The sequence below is a fragment of the Narcine bancroftii genome, chromosome 5 (assembly GCF_036971445.1).
Source record: "Narcine bancroftii isolate sNarBan1 chromosome 5, sNarBan1.hap1, whole genome shotgun sequence".
In the NCBI taxonomy this organism is placed as follows: Eukaryota; Metazoa; Chordata; class Chondrichthyes; order Torpediniformes; family Narcinidae; genus Narcine; species Narcine bancroftii.
This window is the reverse complement of record NC_091473.1, coordinates 171816484-171837498: the sequence shown is the minus strand read 5'-3', so window position 1 is coordinate 171837498 and position 21015 is coordinate 171816484. Positions and strand designations below refer to the sequence as shown.

Genomic DNA, 21015 nt, shown 5'->3' with positions numbered 1-21015 from the left:
AACAAGATCTAAACATAAAGATAAAGAATGAAACATGGGAAAAGCTATGCTCCGGAACTATGAGAAATACAATAAACACGAGGTTACGCATGATACAATATAATTGGTTACACAGGCTATACATCACACCCCAAAAGTTAAATAAATGGGACCCAACAGTATCAGATAGATGTTTTCGCTGTAAAAAGGAAACGGGAACAACAATACATGCAATTTGGACATGTGAGAAAGTGAAAAAATTTTGGGAAGATCTAAACCAGATATTAAATAAAATCACAAAAAGCAATATACCAAAAAACCCAGAGATCTTCCTTCTAAGTATATAAGAAATAAAGAATTTGGACTTGATTTGGTTGGAGCACAAAAAAGATTTATTATGATAGCCCTAGCTGTAGCAAAAAAATGTATTATGTCAACCTGGAAATTAGAAGACAACTTGAGAATACAACAATGGTACATAGAAATAAATAAATGTATTCCATGAGAAAAAATAACATAATTTAAGAAATAACATCACAATATTTGAACAAATATGGGAACCATACATGAAATACAATAGAGAAATCCTACCACGGACCTCCACCACCTAAAATGACAGAAGGAGAAGACAATGAAATGAACTGACTCAGTATATATAAAAGTAAAAGACAAAAATTTCTTGTTTATTTTTATTAAGTGACGACATTGTTTAACGGGTTTAATGTATCTTATAGATTAAACTTTGAATAAATGGGAAGGGGGAGAGGGAGGGAGGGAAGGGAGGGGGAAAAAGGGGAGAAAATGACACTATATATTCAAGAGAAAAATGTATGTATTTTGGTCAGTATGGTTTATAGTGTGAAAAATAAAAAATAATTAAAAAAAGAAAATTCAGTTGAAATTTGCTTTGATTTTCTCACCTACCAAAATTTACATATCCTGTTTTAATTTACAGCATGATAACAGGCCATTTCAGCCCATGCTCCCCTATTTTCCACCAATTAACCTACACCCCGGTACATTTTTGAACGGTGGGAGAAAACCGGAGCAGACACGGGGAGAGCGTACGAGCTCCTTACAGACAGTGTGGGATTTGAACCTCGGACTGGTCTTGATCGCTGGTGCTGTTAAGGTGTTGCTCTAAATGTTACGCCAACCATGCCACCTTGTTCAGTGGATGAACCACAATTTTTTTTTTGAGATGCCATGAAATAATCAGGTCGACATCAGTCTAATTCGAGGACAATGTTTCATTTTTATCCCTATTTGTCATTAAAGTCATGTGGTGGGGTGATGATTTCAATAACTCCCCCATAATCCCCGTCCAATGGAATAAATGTTTAAATTGGTGTATAGGCTGCCAATCAAGTGCACTGCTCACTTTCAACAAGGAGGACAGGATAATACTATCCACTTGCTTTTGTCTTGTAGATAACAGAAATGTTTCGGGGTATCAGAATATCTAGTCTTTGATCTGTGCTTATCTAAAAGTTTATGTTTTAAGATACAACTGTATTTGCAATCTACTAGTCAAACATTTCCTAACCTATTGAATTGTTTTTCCGGATGCAAATTTGATAAGATTTCAGATTTATTGATTACTTGGAGATATTATTCTTCATATCCTCTTCAAATTTATACAGATTAATTGGAACACTTTTCTTTAAATTTTGGTATGTTTTCTATGCTCTGGACTAATTGTGTCTCCTGCCCTTAAGACAAATTTCTCTCTTGCCCCTATGCCAAATATTCTCATATATATATTGTTAATTGTAAATGTAAAAGCATTCCACTATATTTCCCCCATCTGCTGATAACACTGGCTGTTCAGCTAAACTTGACATTTTCCCTAATTTATCAGGCAGTAATGATAAAACCACAAACAAGTGCAAATTTTACAAAAATAACCAATAGGAACAGAACAGAATTTTGGACAATCTTTGCTGCAGTTTATTGAAGGGACCCAAACTGGAATTCAACATGCTGAGTTGTTAGATGTGAACGCCAGAGATGGAGGGACAGCTTGATGGCCACATCCTGAGAGGTATCTTCTTTGTGCAAACTGCTATTGAGTCAACTGTTGAAATATATTATCCCCTGCAAAGATTTACTTTCATACATTAATAACCTTGATTTAATTCTCAGATTTTTATAATTAATTTTACTTTATATTTTAATTATTTCTTCCCCATGACCAGACAAGATGAAAGCAGACGCTCATATCATCTGTTATATGTGGATTGCAGAGAAACGCGTGCTCCCCCCCGCCCCCCCCAGTCTATCTGGAATATTGTGGATTGCAGGTAATCACGTGTCCTCCCTCTCTGAAACTTATTTGGAAGTCACATCTCCTATCAATCAAGGTTGGACTCTGCCCACCCATTAGTGTGCACCTTGCCATTGGCTCCTTTAAATCACCCAGGGCCATTATTGGCTAGGCGCCCAGTTCAAAACTCAATGCATGGCACATTCTTTCTCTCTGCCTCGCGGCCCAAGCCTCAGACATCGCTCCACGCCAACTGTAGACATCACTGGAAGTGTCATGGGTAAGGTGTGCACTGCACTGAAGCTGAGCTGGTTAAGAAAACAAGGTATTGTTGTAAGAAGACACAAGGGGACTGCAGATACTGGAATATAGAGCAAAAATAAATCTGCTGGAAGAGCTCAGAGGGTTGAGCAGGCATCTGTGGGAGAAAAAAGAATAGTCAACATTTCGGGATGGAGGCCTTCATTCACACTCAGTTGTTGGAAGGAAGTTGAAGATGGAAACCAATGGCGCGCGATCAGCTCAGTAGACTTGCCCCATTAATTTTCGACACTGGCTTTCATGTCAGCAGTGCAAAATATTTCATGATATTTGTAGCAAAAAAAAAGTGCAAGGCTTTAAGCAGGACGTTTCGTCATTGTGTTGTGGATTTATGACCAATTTCATTCATTGGAGATTTTCCAATGAGGCAGCTGCCCCTCCAGATATTCTGACTGGAAGTAGATCTTTTCAGATTTAACGAATCTGCTTGAATGCTGCTTCAAGGACATACTGATGACGGCCCAGCCCAGCTGAGAGGAAGGGACAACCATAACCAGATTGGAAACCAAAATACTTCAGTGTGGCTCTAATCGTCCTTCCAATGATACACAAAAAGAAGTACAAAGCCTCCTCTACACCATCTCACAAAGCAGCTTTTTTTTCCAGAGGACCCTTTTGCAAAATAGTCATATAATTTCAGGTCTAACAAAATTGAATAGCTTACTGGTGAGGTCAGAAAATGAGACCTAGACTTAGCCATGTGGCATAAAAAAAATTAAATGTGAGCAGTTTAATTATTCTGGTTTCCTTTTTTGAGTCTGTTGCCCAGACTTTGAAATTGAAGCAATGAAAAATAAACACTGCTTCTGGTAATGAAAACACGACGTACAGAATCAGCAGTTATTTTGTGAATGCCTTTCAGAAAACCAGTTTGGACAGTTCTTACGGCATAACACGTAAAAAAGGACATGAAATGAGTAAATATACATTTGTCAGGCTACATCACACTACATTTGAATCTATTCTTTCTAGTCCCACCTGGTAAATATCTCTTTATGTGGAGTATGCTATCGCAGCTGGGTTTCTGCCAACAGGCCAAAATGTGTCAACAATTCACCTGAATCAGACTCACTAAATTGCTTAGCTTCCCAATTTCTTCTGTGACAAGTAATGGTCTGTTTATTTTAAATTCTTTTGCCTCTAGCAAATAATTCCTTTTCTGTCACCCAAGTATTGTCCCAGTGGGTAATGCTTGCTCAAGAACTTAACCACAAATGCCTGAAAAAGCATTACCTACCAGCAAATAGAAGCAATCAGTGATTCCTTTGTGAAATAAATCCAAAAAAAAAGTTTGCTGTGCAATGAAACCAGCATAGGTTTCTTCCTCGATGCTATAAAAACATCTTTCATGTGAATTAGCACAACCTGAGTATTTTTATAACAGAGTATAATTGTTTATACATGCACGTTTCCTGGAACAAAGCACATTGCTTTAATGTATTTAGCTTTAATAAGATGTAATAACTGTCCCCAGCATATTGACTTGACTTATTAAATAATGGAGTACCTCAATGAATACTCAACTCCTTGTATAGTCCCAAGAATATTACTACCCATTACCAAAATGGTTTTAATAAGCTCGGCCATACAGTTGTAGTGGGCTTGCAAGTTCAGATTGCAGTTTCAGTGTAACTTGAGCTCTGCTTCATTGGGTGATTTCAACATTTTTCAGGCAGGCTATTAATTGGAACATGGCCATAGTAAAGATTTGGTGGGGAAGTGAAGGCAAGGGTGGCGGGAGGTGGTAGTGATCTCACGGATTTGATGCTGCGTCACATGTGCCTGAATCTACTCTCTTGGAATGGTATTGATTTGTCATTTAAACAGGTCAAAGGCAAATATCTCCTGTCTGTTAACATTTCAGTTTCAAGGCTCAAGTATTAGCTGTTTCTCTTTCCACCAGTGCCTCCTGAACCACCAAGTCTTTTCCTCCTGTCTTTACTTTAGATTTCCAGATATTACAGTTTTATTTTCCTTTCCTCTCTCTCTCTCTCTCTCGTATGTCCATTGATTGTCATGTGACATGATGAATGCCAAGGAAACTATCTTTAAGACCATGAAATTCTGCCTTCATAACTAGTCTTCATTTATGAACTTTAACCATCTGATTATACATACAACCCATCAAAACATCATTTTTCCAACCTTCAGTGCAAAACATGCAAGCACATGGCTAGACATAGCACATATACAAACAACAGATATGCAGGACAAGTATTTAATCTGTACAAATCAATATAGATTTTGTTTTGTACATACAAGAGTCTTGAGCACTTCCTTTGGTTGTTTTGCATTCTCACTGCCCATGGAAATGGTGTTCAGCCTGGTGGTGCCGGCTCTGATACACCTGTACCTCTTCCCCGACGGGAGCAGCTGGAGGATGCCATGTGCAGGGTAGAAGGGGTCCTCAATAATTTTGTATGCCCTCTTCAGACAACGAACCCAGTAGATCACTTCCATGAAGGAGGGAGACTCCAGTGATCCTCTCTGCTGCTCTTAAGATCATGTGACATCCAATTCATTTTTTTTGGCAGCAATCATGCCACAGTGTGATGCAGCCGGCCAGGATGCCATCGATAGAGCCCCTATTCAAGGTTGACATCATGGTACCATGACCCTTGTCAGGCTAATCATCTAGAGGGTGCATTTTCTGTGAATATTCCAGGTCTGACACTGACCTACTTTCAACTTTCCATTCTTAGCAACCTTATTGCTGACCAGAGCCCAGCCCAGATGAAGGATCCTCCATGGTGTCAGCAGTGATGGATCAATGGAAGCAACTTTAGCACGTCCGCTTGGTGCAATGTAACCCAGCAATAAAAGCCTTGTTCTTGTTGAAATTATAATTGCGCTATTGATTCAAAATCGAAAAGGAGAAATCAGATTAGCAGATGTTGTTAAAACCTAATGCTGACATAGTTTTGTTTATTCTATCATCAACAAACAGGCATGGTTATGGAAATCTCAGCATCCTCAGCAACAAACATCTTCCTGCTGTCACAGCTTGATAACATCTCTCCAATTAAATACTGTGGTGAAAGTCATGTCGGGAGAGGCATTACCCATTACAGCCAGGAGAGCATGGGTGCAAATGCCTTTGGTCTATTTAAACCCAAGTAACCTCTAAGGATGTTTTCTTGATTGGGGGCAGGGTACCAAAAATTAATCAGATGTGCGGATCATTCACTGGTCACTAAATTGCCCTGTAATGACCGTGGGCACAAAATGAGCTTATAAAGACTTTTTAAGGAAAAAAAAATCATTTTCCAAAATATATGTACATTGTCACCTGATTTCAAAAGTTAAAATTATAAGTTTGAAGAAAATATTGCAGCTGTTTCATTGGGTTTTAAATTTAAAAGTCAGACCTGCAGATTTATGAATCAAGTGAAAATATTGTTGCTGAGGGACTGAATGGAAATGGAAGAGCATATCCACACATCAGTTTTTTTCCACACGTTCTGTAGTGGTAGGGGTTTTTTCCCTTTTTTTTAACAATTTGTATTCCTGACATAATTGTCCTGTTTAATTTCTGTATTACTGTAAACCTCAATAAAAATATCTTTAAAAATGGAATAGCCTTTTAAGCTTCCCCGCACTTAACGTTACAAGGATGTCTTCACATTTTATTCTGTTATGTTCCTCTTTATTATTTTTCTGATATCTCCCTGGATTTACCAGTACATACTGAGTTCTGCTTGCTGTTTCTCTATCAGGATGCTGAGATTTCCATAACCATGCCATGAATTAATGGGAATAACAAAGAGCATTCTTACCATTGTCCGCGTTACACAGAATAGCCCTGGAATCCAATGAAATCTGTCAGTACAGCTGACCTGTGAGTGAATGGTGCGATTACAGAATTGAACATCAAGCTTAATTCAAACACAAATGATACAAGTTTGCTTGTGTAGTTTTTTTAAGATCAGATGAGCAGTGCATACCACCCAATCGGAGAAGTTCATCAGGTGAGCACTGACTCAAAAAAAGAGTCTGGACCCAAAATGTTCTCTTTGAATTTTTCCTGACCTGCTGAATCCTTCCAGCTTCATGTTGTTTGCTCAAGCATTGGCAGTTCTTGTTTTACTCCACTTTTATTTCCAATTCTGTAATTAATAAGATCCAGCGTAAACAGAAAACTACTGCAGACAGTTTGTATTCATTCACCGCTGGCTCCCAAAGAGAGCAAATCACAAATTAATAAAACACTATTAAAGCACTAACCTCATTTAAATTTCAGTTCTTTCAGTGCAGTGTGAAGCAAATAACCTGAAAACATTTCTCCAAATAATTAAATGTCAAGTAAGTTGTAAGATCAATTTTCTGTTTTGTAACCTTAATTGTTTTTTTTTATAAAAAGGAGAAAGACATTCAAAGTGAAATGCAACTCTGTCGAGTCACCAGAATTTTAAATTGGGGTCCACGTTTTTGTTTTTAAAAAGAAAATCTTTTAAAATGCAATACTTGAACTCAAAGTTGATGTCACAAGTATATATTTAAGTATATTTCAGATAATTATACCACATTTAAGGCAATTTGGTGTACTTAAGAACTTGCAAAGAAACAGAATATCTGAACTAATCAGCCACAAAAATGACTGAATAAACTAATGCCAAGGGGAAGAAATGGAATTTGATTGAATAGTTAATAAATTCTCAAACCTCCCACAAGTATGGTTTTACTACTAACAACATAAGAAAGGCAAACGTAAGCTGTGCAATAGACAAAATTCTGGCTGGGAACACTGTTGAACCTAACTCACAGACCCTTTTGGAATCACCAGTAAAGATTATTATAGTGGAGAGGTCATCTTGCTGGATGTGCCAATGAAGTTAAGTTTATTGTCATCTGATTGTACAAGAACAACCAAATGAAACAGTGTTCTCCAGTCCTCAGTGCAAAGCAGACAGATACACAACCAGACATAACACACATACATACAAACAATACATATGCAGGACAAGTATTTCATCTGTACAAATAAATAAATAAGAAACTTATGAAGATGAACTCCAGTTTATTATGCATTTTATTCTCTTGAATGAACTTTATTGTGGATAACGTTGATCATTTGTGCTTTTGACTTTTCGAGTGCGGCACTGCATTGCATCCAAAAATATTCTTGGCTCCAATGAATGGCTCCCTGCAACAGTACTGTTGCAAAGTCATGGTCATCCTGAGTCTCTCTGCACTGACACTGTATGGGTTTCCCAGTGATTTTTCCAGAAGCGAGTTCTGAAAAAGGACAAGGTTTTCCGCGATATAAATCACTCACAAGGAAAAGGTCAGGATAAATTCCACCCATAAAAAGCAGAAAAAACCTGGACTAGAATAAGTTTCTTCCAACCTATCTTAGCCAGCTGTCAAGAATCCAAAACATTTAAAACTAATAAAAATATATTAGTCAATGTTAAACAATGAGAAAAAATACTTTTTTAATAAATCAAAAAATAATAATTAAGGAAAGAAAAATAAACTCAAACAATTCAGAAAATATGTGTAAAACCATTACTCCTCCCAGCCATACTTTTCCACTAAAATACATGGAGACCCTATTCCTCTAGCACAAGACGGTCTGGTAACTTTTCCAGTGTAGGTGCTTTTATGTGCAGCTCAGTACTTTCCATTACACAGTCGAATGACTGTCATGGAGATGTCAAAGAAGTTGCCAGCCACTGATATTGATGCAATGCAGTGCCGCACTCCAAAAGTCAAAAGCAAATTGAAATTGGGCCAATAGATTAAGACTATTTTTATACCAAAGGCAGAAGAGTAGATTAATAAAATGACACATTTATCATTGCCAAACACAACAGGTTGAATATTGCGTATGTAAACAGCTTTCTGGTGAAAGATGTCCAACAGAAAGCAATTTGTTCTGCTTTTACTCTCCCTTCAATTTAAAATATTTGGCCTCAATTAAGTTTAAAGCATAATAATTTAGAAATTCTGAAGCAATGAACAAGAAATTGATCACCAGGCAAATTATTCGACAATTATCTTTGAACATAATTTGCCTAAAATTTATTCTGTGTCATTTTAAATGTATTGACTTTGTAAAATGGGTAGGAGAGAATTGACCTTAGTCTTCCTTTTGGACTTGCATTTCCATTGCAAAAAGTTTTTGATGAGCAAAGGGTACAGTGGAGGAGCAGGTTTTGCTATACAGGCTACCACACTCTGCCATTAGCTTCACAAGTCGAACATTGTAGTCTCAAAGACCATTGGCATGTATTGGCATGGTTGGATTTGCAGAGATAGGACTGAATCAAACTAACCACAGAAGGACTTGGCCATTTTTTTTTCCAAGTAAACTTTGTGTGATGTCACCATCTTTGGCACTGACATTGAACAGAACCACTTGTACGAACTGTAAATCCCATTCCTGCAGTATTTATGGTTTGTGGAGATCTTCAAAATTATGAATTACATTTTTTTTAACCTTTCCCTCTCTTAACCTAATCCTTCTTTTTCTGTTTCTTCTTCTGCATTTGAGAATTATTTAAGTTTCTTTCTCCATACTGCACGGTTAAACAATCCTTCAAATTGGTATTCATGATGCACAGCTGTTTTCTCCATTTACTGTGCTTCCAAATAGTCTGGTTCCCTTAGAACAACATAATCAGCTTGCACTTTTTAACATAAAAAACAGGCAAAAAAAAAATCGAGGAAAAAAATCTAACTACAGGTGTAGACTGTTGATTCCCTATGATAATTAACTGATCTGAAATAATAAAATGAATTCTTTGGCTAAATTAGAATGATTGTGCAATCTGTGGTTTGGCACTTAGTTCTGGCTTTTTGGCAATCTAATTACTTTTTGGCTTCTGCAAGCTAACTAAACCTGTTATTTTTTTCACCACCAGAGCTCATTAGGTGATGAAGTGATCAATTTCATTAAAATAAGATCCATCTTGCTTGCCAAATTAAAATTATTGAAGAAACAACCATTTAACAAATCAATATTTTAATGAATGATGACGATGTTTTGTTCATTTGTTAATCTCTATCCATCAGAAATCATTAAGTCATTGTGATGGAGGCGGGAATTAAAAATGCAACCTATTAAAAAAAAAGGCTCTTAATTTCTGCACTAATTATTCCAATCCTTTGCAATGACTTTGGCAGGAGATCCACAGAGCCCACAGATAAATTGCTTAATGTATCAAAAATTGCTGATTGTGTCATTTCTCAAGGGTGCTGCCAATTTCCTGCTAAGGTAACATCAACTTGGGAGATTATGACATAACTTCCGTTTCCTTTATCTATTTTCATCCAAAACAGCCTACGTGTTTTTCTAATCAATCCACCAGAAAGATCAACAAACACACACTGAAAGGGAAATTAGAAATAAACCCGAAATACGACTAACGATATTGGGATAATCTGCAAAATAGATTAATGATAAAAGCAATTAATTTGAGCTCGTACCATTTTACCTTTAAACTCTCTGAGAAAAATGAATAAGCAGACAATAGATCACTCCCTATCATCTACTCTTACTCCCCGTTCCCCAGACACAAAATTCCCTTGGTCCTCACATTTCACCATTTCTGCCATCTTGATAAAGGATTCCAACCCAAAACATTGACTAACCATTTCTACCCATGGATTCTGACTGACCTGCCGAGTTCCTCCAGCTCAAGACTCAAAATCTACAGTTTTTGTGTTTCTTGCAAAACAAAATTGAAACTTTCACACTGAAAATGAAAATGTCCCAGCAGGGGCAGTTTTATCCCTGTTCCCTAGAAATAGAGTTTCATCAGAAGTGTTGATTATGTAAACAATGGAGAACATTTCATTTGCCACATTGAGTGAAGGTGTTGATTGCCTCCGTGGGATAACTATAAAATCACGTGAACAGCAATTTGCATTTATTTTGCATATTTCAACATTGTAAACCAATCTGGATCGAGCTTTCAAAACAAGTTTGCGCCACTGATCTTAGCTAGATGAATAAAAGATGGGTTTGAAGATTTATTTTACATGCAAATTTGATTGAGTCATGGCGTACAGTTCAGTTACTGAATGAAATTGTTATGTTCCTGAAGCACTATAACATTAATTCCAGGGTGTTTGAGGGTATTCTCAAAGTTTGATTGGGCTCTTTGAGCCGTATGCCACCATTTTGCAATTTCTGCATTGCTGAGGAAATTAGACCAACGTTGTTCACCCCACCTTGGTACTCAACCCCAACCCATTGATCTCTCATCCAATCCATTCCCAACCAAATGGATGCAATATTTGCATCACCTGACATCTTGACTTCCATTTCCCCAATAATTTAAAACTCTCACCTTTACCTAATTCTATTGACTCCCCAGTGGCAACAATTTCCAACCCCTTACCTCCTGCATGGCACCCATCCTTCAATGGCCCTGATCTTTTTTGCCCAGTCACCAGTGCTAGCCACTCTATTCCTCACTATTTGTACACAAGGTGCACATTCTCTGATGGCCAAGCCCATGTTGATCATCGACTGATCCACTGACATTGTCATTCAGAAATGATTTGGGGCTGAAACTCGATAACCAAAAGAGTTGCTATCACGATGTACAATATGTTTTCACTGCATCTATTAGAGAGCACACCACAATCTCAAGGCCAAAATGTGGTGAAGACTTCATTGCATTATTAGAAGCAAAGTTGAATCCAGAATCCATAATTCTGTCAAAAAGTGAATAAATATGCAAAAATGTTTAATAAATCAAGGATGTAGGGGACAATGCGTGGTGTGGGTTGGTGATGAAAGGAATTGCAGAGTCCCGGCTCAGATTCGATGTCCCGAAAGGTGCTGCAATTCAATGAGACGATGAGCAGCATTTTTAGAGAAAAGCTTTGAAAGTTGGATTACAAGTTTGATTCTGTGTGTGCAAGAATTAAAGATCCTGAGGCATAACTTGATAAAAATCAAACTATTAATCCTTTTAAAAAAGCTTTAGATCTGGCTGAGAGCAATTTGCAGAAAGAAAATTTGGCAAAGATACAAAAAGTGAAAAGTTCCTCAGAATATTGAAAAGGATTACATATTGCCTAATCATAGCTCCGGTTATTAAGAGGCAGACAGCATTAAGTTTAAACTGTCATGCAAATGCTATGCTTAATGTAGGGCGAATGCAACAACTCTCGATGACTCAAAACTCTGATCTCTATCCTTCATTTCTGATTTTAGCATGCAAATGATTATTATAAAAACTTGCTGGCTGACTAATGATGGTAAATATTGCTTGAAGCAATTAGGAAAGAAATGGACAGCAATTAATAATACTTAGAGAGGTCAAGTGTCAAATATGTGGCATCAGTGAGTGGGCACATAGCATTTTGCAAAGTCCTCAGAGGAGCTATTGACATATTTTATTTTTCCCACACACTAACTGTTGGTACAAGATCTAATCTTCAGAAGGAAAGGGCAGCAGGGCAGCGGTACTGTGGACAGGAGCTCCCTGGGGGTTTTAACTGCTGCAACCTGCATTTTGCTCGCAAATAATGTTCGCCCTGCATGGTCCAAGGTTAGAAGAGGAAACTGACAACAAACATATGGAATCCACTTAGATTATGCAAGGTTAATGATGCACTGGTGATTCCTAATTAATGATCATGTCACATAAGACTTGTGGTTAGTTGATTATGAATTTATAATGATGCATTTTTCCTAAACTTAATTGAAGGATTTTAACACCTTGCCATTATTTCAAAGAAAAGCTTTAGTTCAAAGAGGGTTTAAATATGTGCTCCCAATTCATTATGATTAAATTAGTCTAAGAGGTGGCACATGTGAGTAAATGCATTCAAATGCTTTTGATGGGATCTATTTCCCATTAATGAGTTTCCAGTTGGGACATACCTTTCCAAAATGGTTTCAATGGGCAGCACCGTTGGCGCAGCAGTTAGGGCAACTTCTTCACAGTGCCAGCGATTGGGGTCGGGATCCAAATCCCACACTGTCAGAAGTTTGTACGTTCTCCCCATGTCTGCGTGGGTTTTCCCGGGTGCTCTGGTTTCCTCCCACCGTTCGAAATGTACCAGGGGTGTAGGTTAATTGGGCGGCACAGACTTGTGGGCCAAAATGGCCTGTTACCGTGCTGTATTTCTAAACTGGAGTTTCTGATCTTTATATCGATTGCCAAATGAAATCTAAAAATAAAAATCTGTAGATAGAAATTTTGGTGGGTGTAAATGATTTCTTTTTTTTTAATTTTTAAAAATTTTTCACACTATGAACCATATTGACCAAATTACACACAAACAATTCCCTCTTGAATATACAGTGTCATTTTCTCCCCTTTGTCCCCCCTCCTTTCCCTCCCTCCTTCACTCCCCTCCCCACCCACTCAATGTTCAACATATATGATACATTAAACCCATTAAACAATGTCATCACACAATGAAAATAAACAAGAAAATTGTGTCATCTACTTTTACACACTGGGTCAGTTCATTTCGTCTTCTTCTCCTTCTGTCATTTTAGGCAGTGAAGGTCCGCAGTAGGATTTCTCTGTTGTGTTCCATGTATGGTTCCCAAATTTGTTCGAATACTGTGATGTTATTTCTTAAATTATATGTTATTTTTTCCAATGATATACATTTATTCATTTCTATGTACCTTTGCTGTATTCTCAGGCTCTCTTCTAATTTCCAGGTTGACGTAATACATTTTTTTGCTTGATACAACAATGCAGAACTGTTTCTTTGTTCTTTATGCTGCTCCAAAAAGCTCTCAAAATGTATTGTAAAAGTATGCTTGGCCTGTTCAAAAAGTGCTGCCAACTGATTCTATTATGTAATGCGAACTTGTTTCAGACACGGCAAGTTTTAGGGGTGAGTTTCCTGCCTTCGTAGCACCTTTCCTCACACTTTTGACCTCAGGAAGTAGCCCTGGAAAGGTCATGGTTTCAGCTGCTAGGAAGCTTGTGCATAGAATGATTACATTCTACAGTAATGGGATGGGAGGTGGCACAGTTCTCCCAAGGTGCAGAGGAACCTCAGTTTCTTTGTGCAGAGGACATTTAAGTTGCCGTGGAAAATTCTGAAAAGGTATTGAACACTTGCATTTTTGGAAGTCCTACTTCGCAGCCCAAATAGGCCTTCCTCTTATGACTTAAAAGTCACTTTCATCAAAGGTAGAAGGTTCCACGCTTTAAATCATGGAGATATTCATGGTTCTTGCTATGTACATAGAGCAGTAAAATGTCATTTGTGGCAATGTGCCAGCTGACGCAAACCTTGCCTCAGGATCTATGCAGGATGTTTCAACTACCTTACCCTCAAAACAAAAGAGCTGATACATTGAATTCACAAAATGGAGATAAAAACATATCTCTGCGTATCATCAGGTGGAGATGACGAAGAGCTTCTGGATATCGGGAGTAATCATAACCAAAAACCTGCCCTGATCCAACCACGTCAATGTTACAACCAAGAAGGCACCCCAAAGGCTGCTTTCTCAGAAGTCTGAGATAACCCGAGGTCTCTTTCTCCCGTTTACAGACACATCATGGAAAGTAAGAAAAGAATTCTGCGGGAGGAACTCAACAGGTCGAGCAGCATTAGTGGGAGTAAAAGAATGGTCAACATTTGGGCCCAGAATTCCTTATTCGTACCCGAGGAAGGATTGGCTTGATGATGAAGACTTCATCACTGATTGAAGGGCGCTCTGGCCCAAAATGTTGACCATTTTGACCCCCCCCCCCCCCCACGCCACTGACGCTGCTTCACCTTCTAAGTACCTCCACCAGATGTGTTGTGTTTTTTTTCTGCTAGTATCTTCAGTTCCCTCTGATGGTACAATAGAAAGTATCCTGTCCTGGTGCATCACCGTTTGATACAGGAACAAGGAAATGGCAAGGTTGTAAACACAGCCCTATCACCTCTGTCTTTATTCCCCAATGTCTTGGGAATGCACTGAATTTCTCTCCGATCATACTTCCTTCTTCTCTCCATGGGCTCTCCTACATCATAAAAACACTGCAGGCGCTATTCTACAGATGATTCAACCTAATGGTGCTTTTCTCTATGCTCTGCATCATGTTTTAGTACATTTCTCTATACCCTGCACCATTATAACACTCACTGTTGTTTGGTTTATTTGTAATTATTGCACTACCTGTGGTACAACTTGATTTGCCTGGAGGCTTTTAATTGTATCTCAATTCACATGGACAATAAAGCAATTCAATTTTAAATTCTGCTCATTAAAACCAAACATGACACGCTGTTGCTTACTGTAATAGACTGGGGTGCAGTGGCCGCTCCAGGCACCTCATGGGCAGCTCCTTGTCACCAATTTTGGTGGGCTCTAGGACCTAAAATATTAGCCCTGCCTCCCTGGTTATAGAGCAGGGTTCCCAAGCAGCAACTATTTATAGAGAGTGTGGTGCGCTGTTAGCCAGAATCAGACACACACAAGGTAAAGACAAGGCTTTAATCCTCAAAGACTTCCACAGAGCCAGGCTGGCTCTGAGTGAGGCTTCGGGAGGCTGGCGCAGGCTTGTATCCCGGAGGGTGATCAATACCCGACTGGGTGGGGCTTGATCCATTCAGGCCGACTGATTGACAGCTGGCCAGGTGTTGTCCCGTCCCCTTACACTCCTGCAGGTACAGAGGTTGCCCCCTGCAGTAGGCTGATGGTGTACCACCACATTCATCCCCTTCTTTAAAATTGTCCCGGGTGGGGTGAGGGGGGGGGAGTAACAAGGAATCGTACCCACTATGCAACATACAATATTTACAGATTGAGATGATTCGGCAGCCGCCGGGGTCTCTGTGACCGTCATAGGACTGGTTCTTGGTTCCCTGGTCGGAGGGGAAGTGGGGGGGGGGCCTGGCGGCAGGCGTCTGGGTGGCCGAGGGGGCCAGGGTCGACGTATGAGACTCATATTGGATGGGTTGGGGGGGTAGTTTCATCCACCAGGGCTGAAGCGGGCCCCTGGTGGTCAAGGAGGTCCTGCGCGCCCCATAGTTGCCTGGGGACAGGGATGTATGCCTGGTCGGCGGCGTCCTGGGCTGAAGGATGCCGTGGGGTGGTGGGTGCTCCTGCTGGTGCCAGCTCCCTGGTTGAGACGGTGTCCTCCCTGCCACTGCCGAACCTAACATAGGCGCAGTTGTGGTTCGCATGTAGGAGGAAGACCTGCTTGACCAGGGCTTCGGCTTTGTGTGTCCGTACGTGCTTACAACGGTCCTGTGAGCCATGATGGGAGGGACATTCCAGTTGCCAACTTCCTGTGGAATGAGAACAGACGTTCATGATGGGTCTGATTGGTAGCCGTACACAGCAATGACTGAATGGCATGGAACGCCTCGGGCAGGGCATCCTGCCAGTATTCAACAGCCCTCCCTTTCAACTTGAGAGCCAGGAGGATTGCCTTCCAGACCACCCTGTTTTCGTGTTCCACTTGCCCATTGTCTCTCGGGTTATAACTCGTCATGCAATTGGTCGCGATGCCCCTCGCTGTCAGGTGCTGGCACAGCTCGTCACTCATGAAACTAGACCCTCGGTTGCTGTGGATGAAAGTGGGGTAGCCAAACATGGTGAAGATCTGCCCCAGGGCCCTGATGACTGTGGCCGTGGAGGTGTCTGGGCAAGGCATAGTGAAAGGGAAGCGTGAGTATTCATCCACTACAGTGAGGAAGTAGACGTTTCGGTTCATGGAAGGTAGGGGCCCTTTGAAGTCCATGCCAAGACTTCACTGTAGTCTTGGCATGGACTACAAAAGCCACCGAGTGGGATTTACAACTTGGGCCTGGGGTGAGCAGAAGAAATGGGGTTTACACTCTGCACAGACCCAGCAGGCCTCGGTCATGCCCCTGATGGTATACGGCAGGTTCTGGGACTTAATGGAGTGGTACAACCTGGTGACACCCGGATGGAAGAGGGACTCATGCAATGCCTGCAGCCTGTCATCGTGCATAGATGTGCATGTCCGAGAGAGGGCATCGGGGGAGTCATTAAACTTCCCAGGGCAGTACTGGATGTCATAGCTGTAGGTTGCCAGCTCAACTCTCCAGCGCAGGATCTTGTTGTTCTTGATCTTGCTCTTATGGGTAGTGTTAAACATAAATGCCATGGCCCACTGGTCTGTGAGGAGGGTAAATCTCCTGCTGGCCAGGTAGTGGCGCCAGTGGAGGACCGCTTCCACAATCGCTTGGGCCTCCCTTGGTTGAGGGTAGTGGTGAGGGATCAGAGGCATCGCTCTCCACCTGGAAGGGGGAGTCCTCGATGTCCTGCCTGATGTGGATGAAGGCAGCCTGCGCCTCGGGTTGGAGGGGAAAAGTTGTAGCTTCGGCCAGTGGGCAGACCTTGTCCAAGAAGCGAGAGAACCACTGCAAGTAATAGGAGAATAGGCCAAGGCACCTGTGGAGGGCCTTTAGCATGGGGAGGAGAGGTAATTCCATTAATGGGCGCAACTTTTCTGGATCTGGGCCGGCCATGATGTACCACAGGATGGTGAGGTGGGTGGTGCTAAACACACACTTCTCCTTGTTGTAAGTGAGGTTCAGCTCCCCGTCCATCTGGAGGAATTTTTCCAGGTTAGCATCGTGGTCCTGCTGGTCACGGCCACAGATAGCGACGTTATCCAGATACGGGAATGTCGCCTTTAGGTTGTGCAGGTCTACCATGCGATCCATCTCCCGCTGGAAGACAAAGACCCTGTTCGTGATCCCAAAGGGAACTCGGCGGAACTGGTACAGGCACCCGTCTGCCTTGAAGGCGGTGTAGGGCTTGTCCTTCAGGTGGATGGGGATTTGGTGATACACCGACTTCAGGTCAATCATGAAGAAAACCCGGTAGCGGGCTATCTCGTTGACCATGTCGTTGATCCTCGGTAGGAGGTAGGAGTCCAGTTGGGTGTACTGGTTAATGGTCTGGCTGTAATCCATGACCATCCTCAACTTACTTACCCCTTTGACCACCAGGACTTGGGCTCTCCAAGGGCTGTTACTGGGCTCTATGACACCTTTTGCCAGGAGTCGCCGCACCTCCGCCTTCATGAAGTCTCTGTCTGCGGCGCAAAAGCGCCTACTTCTGGCAGCGATCAGCTTGCAGCCTAGCATAAGATGTGGGAAGAGCACCAGTGGGGTGATGCGTAGTGTGGAGAGGCCGCAAGTTGGCCAGGGTTGATAGGCTGGCATGCTGTGTAACGTGAGTGGAGGTTGGGGCCCCCCAAATGCAAAGATGACACTCTGCACGTGGCACTGGAAACCTAGGCCCAGGAGGACTGGGATGCAGAGTTTGGGCATTACCAGGAGCCTGAACACTGTGTATGTCTCCCCTCCCACAGTTATATTGGCCGAGGAGTGCCCGAGGATACCAACAGTCTTTTCCTTGGCGGCGAGGGCGATCGAGCAGGTGATGGGGTGGACCTTTAACCTTAGGGAGTGGGCCACGCTCGGGTGAATTAAGCTCTCAGTGCTGCCACTGTCGAACAGGCACTTTGTTACCTGCCCGTTGACTTGCACGTCCATCATAGAGCACCCGATGTCATGAGGGATGTCCCTGGTCAGCGTGGTGGCAGGCAGGACCATCTCGGGGTCAGAGTCATCACTCTCCATTTGCGCGCGCCAATTTATGGTGTCCGGTGGCGTGGAGAGCATCGGTAGGGCGGCCTGGTCATTCTCCTGGTTCAACAAGGAGAAGTGTGTGTTTAGCACCACCCACCTCATTTCATTCTCATCGTCGTCGGAGGCCCTCCATGTTGGCCGCTGCCTGGCCCAAGATGTCGGCGGCACATGGGGGCCCGCTGCGTGGCTGGCCTCCTTCCCCAGCCGTGTTCGATGCACCAGGGGAAGTGACATCATTGCAGCTGGCAGCAGTGATGTCATTACGTCAGCCGGAAGTGACCTCATGCCGTGAGCCAGAAGTGGCGTCGCTGAAGTTCTTGACGAGCGGTGCTGGCGAGGGGAGGGGTTGGTCCAGGTGCTCGGGGCACATGCTGTGATCATTGCTGGCGGAGCCGGATGCTGCACCGTCGGAGTCGGGGAAGGCGAAAGTTGTAGCGGGGACAATGGTGCCGCCCGGCACGTGCATGTGGAGGGGTCCTTGGGGGAGGTGGGGAGGTCATAGAGGGCCGCTGAGCTGCTGGCTGGTTTTGAGAGGCACACTTTAGTAAAGTGGCCTTTCTCGCCGCATTGGGAACAGTACTGGTTCCTAGCTGGGCAGCTTCAGTGCAATCGTCGGACTGATCCACACCAGGACCCATAGTACTTACAGGGGCGCTGGGTGCCTGCCGCAGCGACATTCTCCTCCCCAGCTCAGTCTGGGGCTGCAGCGTGAGAGGGCCATGAGGGAGCATGGGGGAACCTGGAATCGAAGGCTTCGATGTGCAGGGCTGCAGCTTTCAGGGTTCGGACCACTTCCACTGTCTTGGTCAGGGCGTAGATATTATCTTTCAGCAGCTTCTGCCGGATGGCCCTCGAGTGTAGCCCTCAGACGAAGGCATCTTGGATCAGCCTCTTGACCTCCTCTGCGCCTACCCCGGGTTCAGCCAGACATGATTGGGCCAATTCTCACAGGTGTCCCAGGTAAGACTCAGACATCTCCCTGGGTTGCTGGGCTCTGGTGTGGAGAAGGTACCTCGCACAGACCACATTCATGGGGGGCTTGTACAAGTTCTCGAGAGTGTCCATTGCACTATTGTACATGGAGCAGCCGTTGCTTGCCTGGAAGGCATGCGGACCCAGCTTTGACTGGAGTAGGACCAGCCTCTTCCGGTCTGAGTCCAGGATGCCGCCTGTGTGCGCCTCGATGACTGCTTTGACCATGTGCCGCCAGATCTCGAAGTGTGTCAGGGCTTCAGGGTGGCGTGGGTCGACTTCGAGGCTCCCTGCGCTCAGGAGCTTTTCCATGGCAGCCGTGGGAAAATTTTGTGGATTAAATTGTGGTGCGCTGTTAGCCAGAATCAGACACACACAAGGTAAAAACTGTACAACAGGCTTTAATCCACAAAGACTTGCACAGAGCCAGGCTGGCTGTAGTTGCAGTAACCCTGAGGAGGCCGGCGCAAGCTTATATCCCGGAGGGTGATTGATACCCGACTGGGTGGGGGTTGATCCATTCAGGCCGACCGATTGATAGCCACCCAGGTGTTGTCCCATCCCCTTACACTCCTGCAGGTACAGATGTTGCCCCCAGCAGTAGGACGGTGGTGTACCACCACACAGAGCCTTTCAGGTGTGTTCCTGGGAGGTTCGTTCCATCAGTGCTCTCTTTTGCCAGATGTCTTTCTCCAGTGTTAAAAGTGATCACATTTTTGGGATTTCTTCCACATTCCTGCCTATTTAATTTGGAGAGGAAATCTGATGAAACCGCCTGGCAGTTTGACGACCAGGATCCCCATTCAGTTTTGCCAACTGGCAGAGAGCCTAGCAACATTTTGCCTGCGATCACAGAAGTGCCCGGCTCTTCCTGCAATGCTCATTTTTTGAACATACAGTGCCATTAAATGCCGTTCATCACCATCAGTGCATCGTAGGCCCTTTTGGCCTACAAGTCCATGCCACCCAATTGACCTACAACGCTGGTACTTTTTTTTTCCCTAAATGGTGGAAGCAAACAGGAGCACCCGGAGGAAACCCACACAGACATGGGGAGAATGGGTAAACTTCTTACAGAGAGCGCAGGATTCAAACTCCTGTTACCGGCGCTGTAACTGGCTTGCACTAACTGCCATGTTAACCGTGCCACCCCTCGGTATCTGAAATAATTACTTTATTAAACTATATGAATTTACATCTTGTAATAATTGTAATTATTCCCCAAGTGAAAGTTGGAAAGGTTTATCCCGTGTTGATTAGGAGTCACTGTGAACAAAAACACTTCATGAACAGCTGAATTGTATTAGTAATTAGGCATCTTGCCCAGGGTGCGTGGAGGAGGTGCAAGATGGTCATGAGGTTCGAGAAGTCCTACCTGTTCCTGGTGCCCTCCAGCTCCTAAAAAAACCACGAAGCTCATTGGGGAAGGCACATCGAACAGTCCACTCCATTGTGGAACCCACAATTGAACCCAACAGCAGGGCAAGGACTCTGAGGAGAGGGGTTGACCCACTTCTCAGTCTGTCCCCTAACTTTACACTTGGGAGCTCCAGTGTATGAATAGCAGCTCCATTCATCTGAAAGGGGTCATCAACCCTTTGGAAAAAGGTAACTGCAGGAAGTGCTTTGCTTATTTAACTCTTTTTAAACATTTTTAATTACTTACTGCTTTAATGCTTTTTTTTCTTATTCCTCAATGTTTGAATAACATTTTGTAACATTTAAATGGATAGTTTTAAGGTGCCTGTGATAATGCTCTGGATATGTTGAATTCCTGTAGAGCAGAGTTATTTGATGAAAGTGTAATCACAATGAATTATGTCTCAACTCTAAATACCAGGGAAAGATTGGAAAAGGTGGGTTTGAGGACACAAAAATACTGGCGGGGATTGTGGGCCCTCCCTCTTCCTCAGGTTTGC

At 42.7% G+C, this 21015-nt stretch overlaps 1 long non-coding RNA gene across 1 annotated transcript in view; it reads right to left on the bottom strand.

Annotated features, from left to right (window-relative positions):
- Positions 1-4414: 4414 nt before the first annotated feature.
- The window catches only part of LOC138764193 (uncharacterized), a 52549-nt gene continuing 35948 nt past the window's right edge, over positions 4415-21015 (bottom strand). Inside the window, exons 6-7 of the long non-coding RNA XR_011358046.1 lie at positions 6343-6672; positions 4415-5417 (exon numbers count right to left, since the gene is read on the bottom strand). This is a non-coding gene — a long non-coding RNA (uncharacterized lncRNA). The remainder of the gene's footprint in view (positions 5418-6342; positions 6673-21015) is intronic.